The sequence below is a fragment of the Ricinus communis genome, chromosome 4, assembly GCF_019578655.1.
Source record: "Ricinus communis isolate WT05 ecotype wild-type chromosome 4, ASM1957865v1, whole genome shotgun sequence".
NCBI classification, from domain to species: domain Eukaryota; kingdom Viridiplantae; phylum Streptophyta; class Magnoliopsida; order Malpighiales; family Euphorbiaceae; genus Ricinus; species Ricinus communis.
Genome location: NC_063259.1, coordinates 5116217 through 5134161, shown reverse-complemented (window position 1 = coordinate 5134161; position 17945 = coordinate 5116217). Strand labels below are relative to the sequence as shown.

General features: G+C 36.3%; 1 non-coding gene across 1 annotated transcript; it reads left to right on the top strand.

Annotated features, from left to right (window-relative positions):
* The first annotated feature begins 4368 nt into the window (after positions 1-4368).
* On the top strand, positions 4369-4475 carry LOC112536520. Its single transcript, XR_003080512.2, has one exon. It is a non-coding gene; the product is annotated as a small nucleolar RNA R71 (small nucleolar RNA).
* Positions 4476-17945: the final 13470 nt, after the last annotated feature.

Sequence of the window (17945 nt, the reverse complement as noted above, 5' to 3'; positions counted from 1 at the left end):
ATGGAAAGATTTTCTTAACAGCAAAATGGGTCTGACCAACGTGACTTTAACTTATCTAAAAATAAGTCAAAGTCTCTAATTGAATAAAAGCACCTTATCTATAACCTGAAGCTCTCTCCTTGGCTTAATCCAAGCATCACGCCACTTCTTTGTGCGTTCTTTGGTTAGACGGGCATTCTCATACTCATGCAGCCTCTATTCATCCAATATAGTAACTTGCAATTTTCTCTTCAAACCTGCATTGGCTAGATCAAGATTAACTTGTTTAATCACCCAAAAAGCTTTATGCTCAATTTCAACAAGTAAATGAAAATATTTTCCATATATTAATCTATAAAGAGTTGTTCCCAAGGTTGTTTTGAACGTAGTCCTGTAGGCCCACATAACATCTAGTTTAATGGATCAATCCTTCCTATATTGTTCTACAATTTTCTCAAGGATCCTCTTTGACTCTCTATTCGTATTCTCTACTTGGCCATTAGTTTAAGGGTGATAAGGGGTAGCAAATTTATGTATGACACCAATCCTCCTTAACACTTTTTCTAGTTGAGCATTACAAAAAGTGTGTACCCCTATCACTAATAATGGCCTAGGGGATGTCAAACCTACAAAAAATCTTTTCAAGAATTTCACTAGTAGCTTTGCATCATTATGAGGCAAATTTTATGCCTCGACCCATTTAAAGACATAATCAATAGCCACCAATATATATTTATTGCCAAAGGAACTGGGAAAGGGTCTTATAAAATATATGTTTCGCACATAAAAAAATTTGCATTCAAGTATACCATGTTGGGGCATTTCATCATGAAATGAAATATTACTTGTATGTTGGCAATGGTCACATTCTCGCATAAATGATTTGTTATCCTTAAACAGAGTTGGACAATAGAATCCTGATTCTAGGAATTTTTGAGCTACTCTACTCACCCCATTATGTCCTCCAGCTGGTCCACTATTGCAATGACTAAGAATGCTCATAGTTTTTTGCCATGCCACACACCTCCTTATTATCCTATCGGCACATATTTTAAACAGAAAGGGTCTTCCTAAAAGTAATATTTCAAATCTGCAAATAGTTTCTTCCAATTGTTGATAAGAGTATTCTTTTGGAAGTTACCTCACAACTAAATAGTTTGCAAAGTCAGCATACCATGGTATTGAAAAATCCGAACTATCTATTAAATTTGCTATAACATACAATTGTTCATCCAGAAAGTGATCATTAATGTCTCTCTCATGTAACTTCTCCATATAGGGGTTCTCAAGACGTGATAGATGGTCAGCTGCCAAGTTTTCTACTCCTATTTTATCTTGTATCTCCAATCAAATTCCTACAAAAGTAAAACCCATCTTATCAATCTTGGTTTTGCATTAATTTTAGACAACAAATACCTCAATGTTGAATGGTCAGTGTATACTATCACTTTTAACAAAATCAAGTATGATCAAAATTTATCAAAAGCAAAAATAACTGCAAGCAATTCCTTTTCAGTAGTAGTGTAGTTTGCCTGCGTGACAGTCATCGCTTTACTCGTGTAATAGATGGGCTGAAAGCACTTCTCTTTCCTCTGAAAGCTCCAACTGTAAAGTCACTTGTGTCACACATTAGCTCAAAAGGGAGACTCCAATCTGATACTACCATAATTGGGGCGTTAACAAGCTTGGATTTTAGGGAGGTGAAGGCTGCCATACATTCCTCATCAAATATAAAGTCAACATCCTTCTTCAAAAGTCTAGTAAGAGGTCTAGCTATTTTGGAGAAGTCTTTAATGAACCTACGGTAGAAACTTGCGTGTCCAAGAAAACTTCTAATAGCTTTGACGGAGGAAGGAGGTGGTAGTTTTTCAATAGTCTCAATCTTTGCTCTATCCATCTCAATTCCTTTACTAGAGATTTTATGTCCCAACATAATGCCTTCTTGTACCATAAAATGGCATTTTTCCCAATTTAGAACTAAATTGGTCTCCTCGCATCTTATCAATACTTTCTCCAAATGCTCTAGACATTCTTCACATGAATTTCTATGGACAAAAAAGTCTTCCATGAAAACTTACATAATATCCTCAACCAAGTCATCAAAGGTAGCCATCATGCACCTCTAAAATGTAGCTAGTGCATTACATAATCCAAATGGCATTCTTCTATACGCAAAGGTTGCATAAGGGCATGTGAAAGTAGTCTTTTCATGATCCTCAAGGCTATTGGAATCTAAAAATATCCGGACAAACCATCTAGAAAACAATAGTACTTATGCCCTAATAATCTCTCTAGCATTTTATCAATGAATGGTAATGGGAAATGATCTTTCCTCATGCCATCATTCGACTTCCTATAGTCGATACACACCCTCTATCCTATCACAGTTCTTGTTGGGATTAGCTCATTATTTTCATTTACCACAACTATCATGCATCCTTTTCTAGGCATTACTTGTACTAAGCTAATCCAAGAACTGTCCGAAATGGGATAGATAATCCTGGCATCAAAAAGCTTGATCACCTCCTTTTTTACTACTTCCTTCATGTTAGGTTTTAGACGCCTTTAAGGCTGCACCATATTTTGAACTCTTCTTCTATAAGAATCTTATGTGTGCAAAAGGAAGGGCTGATTCCCTTTATATCTGCAATTTTCCATGCTATTTCCCTCTGCCTCCATCTCAAGACTTCTAATAGCTTAGCCTTTGGTCATCCAATAATGCAAAACTGACTATTATTGGTAGCTTGGATCCTTCCATCAGGAAGGCATATTCCAAATGATCCAGAAGCTGCTTGAGCTCTAAAGAAGGAGGGTTTTCAATGGAAGGTTTCATCCTCTCCTAATTTGGTATCTCAATAGATTTGAATGATTGCTTTCTCATCGGCCTTGCCGCCTCAAGGTAGGCTAACTGTTCTAAAGCTCCTGGCATTCCACATTTTTTTTTGTTCCTATACCAAGCATAACTCTAAAGGATCTTTAGCAACAACAGATGAAATACAATTCACAATCTCCTGCTCAATTTTATCATTACTAAAATCCATGTCATGAAGTACAAGCAGATGTTTCATAGTGTTAGGGATCTGAAAAGTCACTCACTCTTCCCCTATCCTAAGAATAAGCTTACAATCATGAACATTAATGATGGTCATAGCTGTAGCAAGAAAGGGTCTTCCTAAAATAAGGGAAACATCAACAGTCTTATCCATGTCTATAACTATAAAATCCACATGAAAAAATAAATTGTTGAACATTTACTAACAAGTCCTCAATGATACCCCTAGGATATACAACATATTTATCAGCTAGTTGAATACTCGTGAGTGTTGGTTTAGGTTCTCCAAGCCCTAGTTTATGGAAAAAAATTATAAATCATAACACTAATGTTATCCCCAAATCAGCAAGTGCATTATAAACATTTGAATTACCAATAAAGCAAGGAATAGTAAAACTCCTTAGATCTTTTAGCTTCTTTGGTAGTCTCCTTTGAATGATCACCGAGCTCTTTTTAGACAGTTGTATCATTGATACTTCCTCAAGCTTCCTCTTGTTAGAGAGGAGTTCCTTTAAGAACTTAGCAAACTTGGGCATCTTCAATAGAGCTTCCATAAAAAGTACTAAATTGCGCATCCGACTTGTCCTTCTGAAGACGGGTTGGAAAGGGTATTCTTAGTTGATATACTCTCACAATAGGGGCAGACTTTGATGTTAATTCTTTGCAATATGCCCCACTTAATTCTCCAAAGTCTAAATCGAAGCTTGATGGTTTCTAAGAGAAGTCTCAGTAGTTTGAAACCTTGTTTCGAATGCTGAGATGAACTTACTCATCATCTCCTCTAAATTACTCCTTCTAGGAGGAGCCTACTGCTGGTTTTTGCTGCTGAAATCCTAGGGGTGGAGGTCTTTGCTGATTCTGGTTGCCCCAACAGAAATTTGAGTGATTTCTCTACCCCGGATTATAGGTATTATTGTAGGAATTATTTTGCTGCATAGGAGCATTTCCCACATAATCAATCTGCTCTAGCTTAGGCGAAAGCATTTTTGTTTTGGTAATCTTGACTTTGATGACCACCCCTACACCAATCATAAGTCATAACTTGTGCCTGTCTTCTAGATGAAGACATAGTCAAAGCATCCATTTTCCTTCTCATGACCTCTAACTACACATTTACAGCTACCATAGAGTCTACTGTATGGATTCCGCTCCCTCTGACTTGAACTTGCTTTCTTGGATTCTACCACTGATAATTTGTGACTATCATATCCTCATTAAGATCCATACCTTGCTCATGAGTCTTATTGTTTAGTGATCCACCTACTACAGCATTAATAGAATGTTTACTTGCATAATTCAGTCCATTAAAGAATGTCTGAGTTTGCAACCATGAAGGTAAACCATGGTGTGGACAGCTCCTCAGTAAATTTTTGAAACGTTCCCAGTAATCGTACAAGGTCTCATTCTCTTATTGAAGAAACCCTGCTATGTCATTCCTTAACTTGGTCATCTTAGAATGCAGAAAATGTCTCTCCAAGAATTTCTCGGCCAACTGATTTCATGCCGTAAATGTCCCAGCTGGGAATGGCTTTAACTATTTCTTTGGCTTATCCCTTAATGAGAATGGGAATAGCCTCAATCGAATAGAATCATCTGATACCCTATTAATCTTGAAGATATCCCAAATCTCCAAAAAGTTATCCAAATGGGTGTTTGGATCCTCATTGGGAAAACCATCAAAAATGCAATTGTTTTGCACCATCTGAATAATGTTGGGCTTGATCTCGAACTCTTTTTGCTGCAACATTCGGTCTAACAATACGCGATGTAGCCCCATTTAGAGTTGTGCACACATACTCCTGCATGGTTCTCTCCCTAGGTGGAGCTGCCATTCTTAATTGTTTCCCTTCTCGGTTTGGCTCTCCTTCTTGATTTTGATTCAATAACTCGGCCATCATTTCAGCTAAAGCTCATTCTCATTCTTCTCTTCACTACTTCCTCAAAGTTCTTTTCAACTCTAGTTCGTAAGCGAATAGTTCTATCGAACTAGCTCGAGTCATACACAGATTTAGGTACCTAGAGAAAACACAAACACAACAAACATGAATCAAATGAGAAATAAAAATGCTAAATCACTAGCTTTTGAATTACTAATAATATCATAATAGAAAAGAAGTCCCTGGCAATAGCGCCAAAAACTTAATGCGCGCTATCTACACAGGGGAAAGTCCACCAATTGTATTAAGTAATATAATGATGAATAAGACTATCGTTCCATTAGGGATCTAATTATGAGTACTACCTTCAATCATACACTAACCTTTAGCAATCAAAATGTTGTTTAGGTGTAATAATATTTAAAAGTAAAACAATTTTAAAAATAAATATTAAAACAATTGGTAAATTAATCAAGTATAAGCCTATTTAGGTAGTGAATCCCCCTAATAAGTTAAGTATTTCATGAAACAAATAGTAATTAATTAAAATCAAGAGTTGAGTTGGTATTCCATAAAATTAGATCTAAACCTTTCTCAAGTGATTAAACCTCTAATTCCTAAGAGAAGGGAGAGGAATCTCTTCTCAAACCCACTCACTTAGGTCATGCAATAAGTTTAAAGAACTTTTAAAACTAAAGGATCTTGTAAATCTATCTCTAGTATCCCAATCAATCCTCAATCCCTAAGATGTGATCAATTCATAAAAATTCATTTCTAATCAGTTTAGGAAAATAAATCCCAATAAATACGTCGACTTATTAATTGAAATAGATAAATTAAGCAATCAAATAGATAAAACAACTCATAGAAAAGATTAATTGCATTAATTTTGAACCAATCAATACAAAACAAATTAAGATTCATGAAAATCCAAATAGTAAGAAAATTAGTTCCTATACATCATAATAGAGAAATAAAAATTAATGAAAGAAGATCTCAAACTATTCATGGAAGAGTATAGATGAAAAGCTTCAATCTTGAATCTTCAATTTTAGAAAGTAATGAATAAAATGATGTTCTTCCTAGAGAAATACTAATCAAAACCCTAAAAATGAAAGAAAAATGAAAAGTCTAAGTGTTTCTCTCCCTAGAAATGAAAATATGATAGGACTTTCCTAAAACAATCCCAAAAGTTCCTTTAAATAGTGTCTTTTTATGTTCCACAAGGGACCACGCAGGCACCATACGGTTATGTGACGTCCTTAGCTCAAAATCGCTCTTGAAACAATCCTTTAGTCACATGGGAAGGGCACACGAGCAATGTCCTCTTCTTGTGTCGTGCCTTGGATGCCATTCTTTGCATCTCACATAGGAGAGCCACACAGACATGTGCTTCCCGTGTCATTCACTCCTTCAATCTACCAATTTTTGAACTTCACACGGGAAGGCCACGCGGGCAAGTTCTTCCCATGTCGTGCCCATGTGGTTCTCCTTCTCTTGATAAACAAGTGTTCCTTAGGCTGATTTTCATGTATTTTGATACCAAAACTTCTTCTTGTCATGCAAGCTTTGCCGAGTACCTAAAAAGAACTGAAACAAACTCTAACCAACAAATTAAACTCAATTTAAGGTGAAATCAAGATCAAGCAAGACTCAAAAGTAAGTGCTTCTAGCACTTATTACTTCCTCTTGTGTAGAGCCGACCAGCTCCATATAGTGCCGGTTTGTGTTTTTCCTTGGTTCAATGTCATTTTGAGTACTTTTTCGTCAAAAAATAGTTTTCTAGAAGGTATTTAATGATAATTAATATATTTTAATAATATTTATTTGAATTTTGAATATTTGATTTATTTATTGGATATTATTAAATAAATATATGATAAAGAAAATTTGATTCTTTTAAAGAGTTTTAAATGTGATTGAAGTGTATCTGCTCCCCTAGAATTTCTTAAAATCCTACCTCAATAAATAGAAAGTGATGATCTAGGGTTAAGGCGCTAACAACATCAATTAGAAGATTATGATTGAAAACTATGTTCATTTTAAAGTAGAAAATGTTTTTGGTAACTGAGGAGCAAGGTCACTGAGAAAGAACTCAAGATTTGGAAACTTTTATGAAATGATAGAACATTCTTCAACACCTCATCCAGCACTAGATTCTCAACTGATGTTCAATTCAATTGCATCATCATCCCTTGAGACTCGCAGAATGATCAACTACGGTGACAATTTAAGGGTTCCCTTACATCCATCATCATCAACATCAATCTCTTATTAAACTAGTTTTCCTGTTCTTTTATGTTTTTTCTTAGAAACATGATTAGGGTTTCCTTTTTCTTCTTGCTTTCCATGTTTGATGTGATTAGATTATAATAGAACTTCTTATGGATTAATATATTGTTGATTTCATTGGATTTTGAATCTGATAATAAGAACACTAGAGTTTTAAATATGATAATATGTTTGCCTTTGGATTTTTAATTAGTTAAATGATCAGGATTATATGATTAGATTCACATTTTCTTAATAATTTTATCATCATATTAGTTTATTAGGGTTACATAATTGAAATATGAAATCTACCATGTTTGTCCACTGTATATTCAAACTTTTTAGGGTTTGCATGACTTTCTTTGGGTTTCTAGTTTAATATGATATTATTTATGTCTTTTATCTTGCCTTTCTCGTGTTCTAATTAATTTTTCTTACCTTCTGTACATGTGAATTTGGCTCTAAGATGTGAGAATAGCAAAGGAACTATAGAAACCAGCCTGGAAAAGCCCTTGAACGGATCGACTCTATGCCCTGAGTCGATCGGCTTAGGTCCCTTAAGCCTTGATATTTAGATTTTTATAAATTTATAATGTATTTCTTGAGTTATTCATGTACTGTACTTGGTTTTAGGCCTTTTATTTCTCTTTTTCAGTTGTAGGCCGGGTTGTAATAACTAGATTTACTTTTTGCACTTTATTTTTGTTTATTTTTGTTTTAATGCATGTCAAATAACTATGACATGACTTCTTAATTGAAATGGGACACATACACTTTAGATTAAAATTGAACTTAACATGAAAACTGTAGTCCATTAGGCTAGTCAATGTTAACTGGGTTTAATTTCTAAGATTAATGCAGACTTGGTGAGCTTTACCATGCTTTAGTTAGGTCAGTTGGGCCATATTAGATTTAGGTTCACACAGTTGGGCCTTGCCATAATAAGTAGTCCATCTAGGGTTAAAGACTTGGTAAAACATAACTTATAATTGGGCTAGACTAGGAGGGACTTGCACACAATTAACTAGTAAGTTAAAATAATAGTCTTAACATGGGTTAGGCCTAATAAAAATTGGCTAGAGTTAAGTGAACTATATGTATTGTTTGGTATGCTTGTATATGAACTGTTGTATTTATAGGGAATGATTTATTAAACAATAAAATTAAAGACTAAGATAAGAAAGTTGGCTTTCAGATCAATCTCTAGATTTGTGGCGTAAGCTTTCTTTTGAAATTTGAGAAATGCCACTTATTAGTAAAGGTGTTCAGGTGAATTACCTAGGTGGCGACTCCCATCTCCGTGCTAGTCTCAATGACTAGTTAGCATGTTCCCGATTAGGTTAAAAAGCCTTACAATGCCGTAGTCACTAAAGACACTTGGATGCACGCCCGAAACTGCCGCCCATATTGAGCAAGGAAATTAATCTAAGTAAATCTAGAGTAGTCATCAATAATAACAAATGCATATGACTTTCCACCCAAATCGGGGTCTGATTCAAACTCTACAACCATAGAGCCGATCGGCACTATGCACAATCAATCGGTTGTGTGCAGAGCCAAATCGAGTGAGCATACAGCTGATCGGTTGTATAGCCTTCCAGTGCAATTTATGGCCAATTTCAGCCATTTTTCGGGCGCACATTTGGTTTTTGGTGCACCCAACCTTATACAAATGCAATAATAAAGAGAAATGAGCAAAGTAGAATTCAAAAGACTAAAATCACGATTTTATATCTTTGGAAAGTTAAGAGTTTACAAGAGTTTTAAGAGTCAAGCAATGATAAAAGAGAGAGTCGAAAGAAGATCAGAAATCGGGGTTCTCTCCCGAATCCCCATCCCATCATTCAAGTCGGTGTCCATTCCTTGGTCCGCAAGGCCAATAACTGAAGTATCAGCATGTCAATCTGATGTTGCTGAGCGTCTATCTGACACTGCCGGTCTTCCACTTGCCCCCGTAAGCCCTTATGGTCCCTCTGATGATAACCCAAAGGAGATTAGTTAGTGCATTTCATACATGCATACATATTGCATTGCATAAATCATTTTCTTACCCGCCAATCCTTACCAAGAATAAAGAATTGCCTACTCGCATTATCAACTAGCCGATGTACATGCTCAAATTGATCTCTTTGAACATGTATATGCATAATATGTTACTAACCTTTTTGGAAAAGATGATGTGATAACACATAAAAAGAAGAGTAACCTACATGAGTGCAAGTACTCATAGTGAACTCCATAAGGAGGCATTGTTCCATGGCAAGTCTGTGCTCCATCATACCGTATGGGCTCCAATACGAGACCATCGAATTTAGAGGGAATGAAACACTTCCTAGACCACATCGGAAATAGCTATAGGAGGTGCTTCGAACGTAGTACCAACGGAGGAGCCTATAATATGGGAAGGTTTGTTCCTTATACATGAATGCATGTTTTATTCCTTTAGGCTTATTCTTTAGAAGTTATGATGCAATCCCTTTCTTGATTTGAGTTAGAGGGTCAGTGTGTGCTTTGCCCTTCAAAACTCCTTTAGAGTTTCTTTCAACCTTTGAAGGTTAAGTGGCCTTAACAAAGGTTATAGTCCATGTCTCATAAGTGGATGTCTTTGAGATACTACTAGTGCATCAAGAGACTCCTTCCCTTTGTGGAACTTAGAAATTAAATTCGAAGCTCTTCAACTTCATATTTTCAACTTAGAAATGACAACTTTACCACTTAAGATACCTATAAAATGGTAAAAATGCAAACTTTATATTCAAGATATAAAACTACTCATTTCAAATGAAATAGAAAATAAGCCTACTCATTTAACCTTAAAGATATCATTAATAATGCATGTAAACTCTAATTAAGCACATTTAAGCTTAAAGGCATGTATTAATCTCAAACACAACTTAAAACATACTTATAGACTTTAAATCTAACCTAAACATGTTGGATAGAAGATTCACATGCTTCAAAAATCATGGACATCAAATGAACACATATTTCATACCCCAAAAAGTCACTCAAAAATGCTAAAAAGTAGAATTTTTGAAGCTTCTAGGAGCTTACCTTACATGGGGAAAGCCTTAGCCCACGTGGGTTGAGCGAAAGCCTGTATAGGTAAGATCACAATAGCTTCAAGCTTCAGTTTTAATGGGTTTTCTTAACAAAAAATTAACTTTTATGTGATATAAATACCAAATATGATAAAACAAATATGAGTAAACACCCAAGCAAATTTAATCCAGAGTTTGGGCCCTCAAAGTTAAACCTCTAATGATTGAAAGGAAAAAGAAAGGCTATAAGGGTGAAGGACTTTTGTAGAGTCCTTATGCACTAAAAGAACTATAAAACGTCTAGAATATATACGAAATGGACCTACAAAATAAGAAAATGTGAGTGCAATAATGGGTTTTGGTAGTTTTTAGTGAAATGGCTTATATGAGTTAAAAAGTAATAGTTTTGGTTTTTAGGTTAGATGAAAGTAGGAACTTATGAAAGAGAAAATAAGGGTTTTCTTTCTGGAAATTTTTGTCTAGGCTAGGTCTTTTGGCAAGGTATTATATGTTTTAGGGTTTCTGTGTATTCTTGATTGAGGGAAGAAGAAAACTAGAGGAATATTGTGTGTAGTTCTCTTTTTGTTATTGAGGATGAATGATGGTAGCTAGGACGTTTTATGAGAGAAAAGAATGTTTTTATATGGAGCTTTTAGGATTTTGGGAGGGTTTAGGTGTTAGGTATTGATTGGTTTTAGTATTTTAAGGGTAATGGATCAATATTTATGTTTTTGAAAGGGAGATAGTGGCACATGTCTTTATGAGGGAATATTCCACCTGGGTTTCCAATTTCTAAGAAGATTGCCTTATAAAGCCTTAGCCTACGTGAGCTTAGCCTTACTCCACGTGGGCTTAGCGCAAGGCTTAGCCAATATTGATCTTGCTAAGCCCATGTGGACTTGGCTTTCGGAGCGAAATCTTTTTTTATATTATAGAAAAAATGATGTGCGCTAACACCTTCCAATGGTTTTTCTGACTTCTGAAAAGATGCCATTTCACACCTCTATGATTGATTATGAAATCATTATTCGAATCGCTCTATATGACTGGCGACGGCTTACAAGTGAAGATGGAGAAACAAGGGGCCTTTACGGTGTACTAACTTGGCGATCCATGGAAAAAAGCTTGGGGGCTCTATGAATTTCATTTCTCCTTTCAAAAAGGAAATGAAATTGAAGATGAATGGCCAGCAATTCCTGCCTATGAAAGAAAGCTATATTATTTCTATTCCATCCCATTTCATTCTGGAATAGGCGGCTAATACTAATCTAATAAGTGAAGCAATCATCGTCCTACGTGGTGTAAGGTACCTTCTCAAATGATTTTAGGAGTTTTGAGGCCTTTGTCAGGGCTTTTGGGGTTTTGAGGTCTTAGTTAGCTTTTGCAGGGTTTTAAGGTTCTGTTTTAAGGTTTGTAGGATTTTAAGGTTCTATTTCAAGGTTGATAGAGTTTTCAGTTTCGATTTTAGGATTTTATCAATCCATTCAAGAGCTTCTAAGCGTCCTTTGGTGTCTTTTATAGCATTTTCCTTTTTACCTCAAAGCTCGCTCCTTTGGACTTATCCTAATCTTGACATTAGGCTTATGTAACAGATGAGCAAAAGTTACGAGTCCTTTTGAAATTGGTTTTGCATGCAAAATTAATTTTTTTGATAAGAATGAGTTTGAATCAAAGCAAAAATGATTAGATATTACCGGAGCAAAGGTTTGGTTTTCTTTTAGGATTCCATTTATTCGAAGAAAACACCATCTTGCCTCTGTATATGCTTTTAAAGGATTTATCTTTATTATGGGAGAGACCATCTCCCCATTTTACTGGATTTGTGAAGCAGAAGGCACCACCTTACTACTTGAATACTTTCTAGGAGACACCATCTCGCTGGTTTTGTTGGAATCGTGGGAGACATTATCTCGCTACTCTTCTTAAAGCAAGAAGCACCACTTGGCTGCTATTAAATGAGCCCCTGTAGGGAAGGCACCATTTTGCCCCCAATATAGGAGGCACCAACTCGCTATTTGCTCAGATTAAAGGAAGGCACCATCTTGCCGATTTTATTAAAGTTGTAAGGGACACCATCTCGTTATTACATTTTATAGGGAAGACACCATCTTGTCATTATCATAGGAGGCACCACCTCTCTGTTCTTGTACCATTTGGGAGCCACCATCTCACCATTCTTTAGATTCTTTATTTTTGTATAATGATTTTATCTTTAGCACGGACGGTTTTGCCCTCTTGCTTTAGAGAATGAGATTGTGAGTTCAAATAAAGCAATCATCTGCAAAGAAATTGTGCCTCAAGAGTGGTGTCTTAGTTAGGGTTAGTGGGAATAATCAATTTTTATGAATTAGGATTGAATTGTCCATAAACTTGAAGCATGAGGGCAAGTTTTCCTCAATTTTTTATTTTTGGGGTCATAAAAGCCCTCAACTTTCCTTTATTCATGCTTACCCAACATGGGCTAAGGCTTAGGCTGCATGGACTAAGCTAAGGCCACTTATGCTAAGCTTAAGCTTGTGTGGACTTAGACCAAATTTTGGCTTATAAAGAGGCCAAGTGAGGCTAGATGATACCAGTTGCCTCTTTTTTTTTAGTGAAATTTGAGTGAGAGACATGCCCAATAGGTGTCTAAGAGTTACTAATTCAGAACTCTATGAAAATGAAAAGATATATTATCAAATTCAAAATCGTACATGTTAATATTATCATATTCAAAAACCAGCATTGCCAAAAACATGTAAATTCATGATAAACCCTAATCTAATCATGTAAACTACACAAAAAAATTAAAAAAGAAAAACAAACATTCTAATTATGTTTCCAGAATCATAAAACAAAAGAACCAGTTAAAAGGAAAAGATGTGAATGATGTTGGATGTGGGGGGAACACTCAGGTTGTTACTGTAGATTGTTGTTCTATGAGTCTCTAGAGATCATGACACTGTTGAATCAAGAATCGATTGAAAATCTAGTGTTGCTTAAGTTTTGGAAAATCTTTTGTCGTTCTCCAAAAAAGTCTCCTAAACCTAAGGTTCTTACTTAGTGGCTTATATCTAATTAGCAAAAACCTTCTACCTTCGAATCAACATAGTCAATTCACCTAGGTTGCTAGTAATCTCTACCTAATGAATGTTGCTCTAGTAATTAATGAGTGTAGCTAACCCTAGACCTTGGGCATATTATTCTATTTATAGCAACAGGTTTAGGAAACTCTAAAGAAGTAAATAAGTGTTAATTATTTTAAATTAAAAAACCACTGATTATCATTCCTTTGATTAGATTAATATCTGAAAAATAAAATAAAAACTTTTAAATTCAAATAATCATCCCTAAACATATTTAAAAATTCCACTAATTATCACAATTCACTTCTAGAAACTCCTTTTTATCAATTTTGGCATTTTAAGTCAAAATATGCTTAAAACAGCATCGAATTTCGGAAAATATCCATCGGTATTGTATGGAGCCGACCAGCTCTGCATAGAGCCGATTTGGCTCTACGCTAATCCAATCAGCTCTGCATAGAGCCAATTCAACTGTATGCAAAGCTAGTTGGCTCTAGGTAAAAAGTTTGAAAAATTTCAGTGATTTAGTCCCTATACTTGTAGAAAACTGGCATTTCAACCCTTAAACTTAATTTTTCCAACAATTGAGTCCAAATTGATTCTAGAAAAGTAATTTTGATTCAATTATTCTCAATCCAACTTAGATTTAGTCATCCTCAATCACTCGAGACTGGATAAAGGTAGTAACTTTCATTATAGAATTTTTCATAATTCTCTCGATATTTGGATTCGAAAAATAGGTACTAACAACTGCCCCTAGTTTCTCGTAATTTATAAGCACTTATACAATTAAATAAATTGAGACAAATCATAATATCAAGGATATGGTAAAAGAATATTTTAATAAGTTGTAGAAGCCATACCTTGTAAGCCCGAATTGATGTAAAAAAGATTTCATTTGATATGGGTACCACACTTGCTTGAGTTTTTAGGACTATGCCTGTTTCAATTCTTAAGGATTTCGCCTGCTTGAAATTTTGAGCACTTTGTCTACTTAAAATTTTGAGGACTTTACCTGCTTGAAATTTGAGAACTTTACCTGCTTGGAATTTTAAGGACTTCACCTGCTCGAAATTTTGAATTTCTAGTTGACTTACCATCTTTTGGATACTGAATTTGACTTTTAGTTGAAAATTTCCACTTCAAGGTGCAATTTCAGTTGATAAATACTATATTCGTATTGACCCATCTGAATGTAATTTTAATAGGTCAGGGACCAAAATGGCATTCTTCTAAAAAAATCCCCACTTGAGGATGCAATCAACATGACAGATGCATTTTGGAGACTATACTGGTAACTAGCCCATTTGAAAACTAAAGTGTAATTTTTAGGAAGGTCAGGGACCAAAGCATCATTTTTGCCTTCTTTAGGACATATATATATATATATCCTTATATCTATTTATAACTCACTTATATCTATTTCTCCTTACTTTTCTCTTAAACCCTTCGCTGCTCTTTCTTTGATTCTCACTCATTTCTCAACCAAATTCTGCGAAATCAGTCTTGAAATGCTAGCTCTTCATCTTTTATTAGACATATCCCAGTCCCTACAATTTAGGAGTGTTCACCACTAATTTCTTGCTAGAATGACCTTGGGCTTGTTAAAGAAGAGGAAATCCCTATTTTGGTAAAATTGAACACTCATCGGATATTTTTGGCTATCAAAGAGGTATTTTTCTTGCATTAAATCGTGTTTCCTGTATTTGTACTTTTTCAAACCAATGTTGTATCGATCCTGTTTGCTAGAAATTTCTATGGTGCTTGCAAGTGGTTCATTGAGTTACCGAATTTTTTGCAGGCAGGGATGGTTCACACCGAATTTTGCCGATTCATTGCTACATTACCATCTATTACAAGAAGGATGGACCATACCTCGGTCTACACATTAATCAAGAGGTGGATGGACACCACTCACACCTGTTTACACCCTAATTGGTGAGTTGACCATATCCCTACTTTTCATTACTGCCATCACGGGGATTGACTTCACAAGTATGTATGTACCTTTTGACGATGCTATCTATGACCAACGCTACAATGTCCAAGATTGTTACATCATTGATTTGCTTGGATTCTTACCGGTGTGTAAGAATGCTCGGTGCTTGGCCTATCAGAGCATTCCTCTCCATTATAGGGGCTTCGTACCTCGAAATGCTCGGGAGGTATATCATATGGCTCGGGCCTTCTTTGTATACCTTTTCGGAACTACAGTGTTTAGTGACTTGGAGAACTCACTGAACTTCCATTATTTAGCCCTGTTGTAGGATTTGGACTAGATCTCCTCCTTTAATTGGGGATCTGCGACTATTGCATACTTGTACCATTAGATAGACATTACTGTCTATGGGAGCAAGAGAATATGCAACTTCTGGCACGCGTTCATGTAAGTTCTATTCATTTTTATTTCTTCATTTTCCACTTTCTTGTACTTACATGGCAATTACTAACTTTTAATTTGCAAGTTTAGGCCTTGGAGATCGACCTTCTGGTGGGCTCTCAGCCTATCAGCACATCCCGAGCCTTCCCGCGCTTGAACCGCTTGGGCTTGAGCAAGAGCGTCCTTCTAGAGTGGGCCTAGGTCTATATGCATCATATGTGGATCAACTCATTGACCTGGAATAAGGTAAAAGAAGATTCATTAGTCATATTCTTAGTTTACAAGTTTTAGTTACTTACCTTTGTAATCTGCAGATCCATAACGACCGGTATAATAACCCGGAACCATATCACATGAGATATTGTCCGCTTTGGCCCCTACTGGCCTCACGGTTTTGTCCTTTTGGTGGGTTCTAGAACTTCAAAGGAGGTCCCCCATCTTGGAATTTCTCTGAACTAAGCACGTTTAACTTTGAAGTTCCTACAACTCCATAGCTAAACAACCAAAATGCGCCTTATGTGATTAGTTCCAACTCTTACATATATGTTATCAATCATTCCTCGCCCCATTTTGATGTGCAATTCGATTCATTCATGTACCCCCATACCTTAGAGTACTGCCATCCTAGAAGCCTGCCAGAAGCTGCTCCTTGTCCAGGCATCCTATCTTTGCCCCGATGTTCACTTCCCGCCCTTGTTGGACCGCTTCTTTAGGTCAGGCTATCATAACTGGGTTAGCAAGCGCGAGCACCGTCACTTGGATTCCTACATGCTCTCCGCTGTAGATCTCGATCATATGAGGGTCCTCTTGGCTAGCCCCGCTTATCGACCCTGGTTCTTAGGCAAGAGGATCAACGACTAGGAGAGGGGGCCTAGAAGACGCTTGGCTCCTTTGTATGCTCCTCTTTCCATGTTTTTAGTTAGCTAACCTTGTCGGATGGCAAGGAACTGGGATGGATATGATGACTTCAAGGACCTCACCATCCAGTCTCAAAACACAAACTATACTTCCTTTATCCCTCAGCTACTAGAGCCTGTCCTACTGGATGCTGATACCATGGCTCAGTTTTATTCTTAACTTTGCTGAGTTTTCATTATCTCTTTTCTTTTGCTGAATTACTCATTTAGCTGTTTTGCCATAGTTCATTTGTCGTGCCCCTACGGCTTCTAAGCCGACAAAGGGACGGTTCGCTCACAGCTCTAGGCCTTCTTATATCTCGGGCTCCTTTGCGAGTGCTACATCTGAGGCACCTCCTACGATGATGTTAGACATGGTGCTTCCCAGACCTAATGATATCGTACTAGAGTCCTGCTAGGCTTGCCATGGAGCATTGTCTCCTTCCGGAGTTCACTCCAAGTACTTGCACGCACGTAAGTTGCATTCCTCTTAAGACTTTGCATCTTTTATTTTCCTAAAATGTTAGTAACATAAAGAATCATATAAGTACAGAGAAATCAGTTCGAGCATATATATCGATTAGTCGGAGCTGTGAAGAGGCAATTCTTCGTCCTTGGCGAGGACTGGTGGGGTAAGAATCAAAATAAATTATGAAATGTAAAATGTATGCATATATGTAATACGAAATCAAATCTCCTTTGAGTTTTATTCAGAAGGGCCATAAGTGCATGCAAGGGCATATGGAAGATCGCCAACGTCAAATCGAGGCTCAACAACACATGATCGATACTCTCACACTCCAGTTATTCATTATACGAACTCAGGGAATGGATACTGACTCTGATAAGGGGATGGGGATTCAGGAGAGAGCCCAGACCTTTGATTTTGCTGCTATTTATGTATTTTCTTCTTTTTGCTGCTTTTATGTAAAACTTGAACTTTTTAAATATAAAATTTTGCATTTTGATGTCTAAATCCATGCTTTAACATTAATTCCTTCCCAAAATTGTATATTTTGGATTTATACATGACTAGGGCCCAAGAAAATGCTAAAAAAGCCTTAAAAAGTTGCAAAATCATATGATGATATCACACAGCAGATTCAGCTATGTGCTAAGCTAATTCGGCTCTATGCACAACCAATCGACTGTGTGCTCATTCGATTCAACTCTGCAACTGCAAAGACCAAATTAAACTCTGGTTTTGAGCTTTTAAATATGCGTGCACACCTCACATTTCTCCATATGCGATATTAACTTCAAAATTGAAAAACCATGACTTATAAAAGGTGCCAAAGCCCTCCAAACTCTTCTCAAATGGTGATGAATGGATCAAACTTGGGAAATTCCACATTTCCTCCTTCAAAGCCATGCAACACATCAA